The sequence below is a fragment of the Protomyctophum parallelum genome, assembly GCF_964188405.1.
Source record: "Protomyctophum parallelum genome assembly, chromosome: 13".
NCBI classification, from domain to species: domain Eukaryota; kingdom Metazoa; phylum Chordata; class Actinopteri; order Myctophiformes; family Myctophidae; genus Protomyctophum; species Protomyctophum parallelum.
The window spans coordinates 33,337,013-33,337,647 of NC_139708.1; the positions used below are offsets into that span (position 1 = coordinate 33,337,013).

A 635-nucleotide genomic window follows, 5' to 3' on the forward strand; every position below is an offset into this window, starting at 1 on the left:
ATAATGCACTTATAAGGCTTCATAATACTTGAAATGTATATGTTTATAATATAAACGTATACATTTGTTTTATATTATTATTATAAAACATTTTATAAGTGCTGGTCATAATTACAAGCTCAGTGGAACAGCACAATAAAACTACCGTAACTTTGTATAGTGTCTTGTATAGTAGCTCTGCTTCTTATTTTATTACAAAACAATTGAAAGGTAAAGGCAAAAACACTTGACAAACATACTTGACTTGTATGTCAGCATGTACAAAGCCAAAAGCAACACATCTAGGTATTATCCTGACAAGAGATAAGTTTTATTGTGCTGGGGTTCCGAAAATACTGTACGTCAGTGCTTCATAAGAGCACGTTCAAAGCCATTCATATTTTTTCCGACCAGTGACAGTTAAAGGTAATTACATACACGTTGATTGAAATGTTAATTTCTTTATTGCAACTGTTTTAGTTGTCACAACTAAAAATGAAATACACTGTACAATTTATTTTAACACTATAGCTCTCAAAAGTATTATTTGTTTTTACAAAATAAATATTACATCTTCCTATGCAGGTAGCAACTCTCAGAACTTACAAAGATGTAAGCAAATCAGCAGTGTCACAGGCATCATATGGCATCATATT

At 30.9% G+C, this 635-nt stretch overlaps 1 protein-coding gene across 2 annotated transcripts in view; it reads right to left on the reverse strand.

Annotated features, from left to right (window-relative positions):
• Positions 1 to 312: 312 nt before the first annotated feature.
• LOC310869378 (phosphoinositide 3-kinase regulatory subunit 5-like) overlaps positions 313 to 635 on the reverse strand; it is a 17,267-nt gene continuing 16,944 nt past the window's right edge. For both annotated transcript variants that reach the window (XM_083780093.1, XM_083780092.1), the window contains one exon: positions 313 to 635. This exon is cut by the window's right edge and continues 1,107 nt beyond it. The gene's annotated coding sequence lies outside the window, so the exon portion shown is untranslated.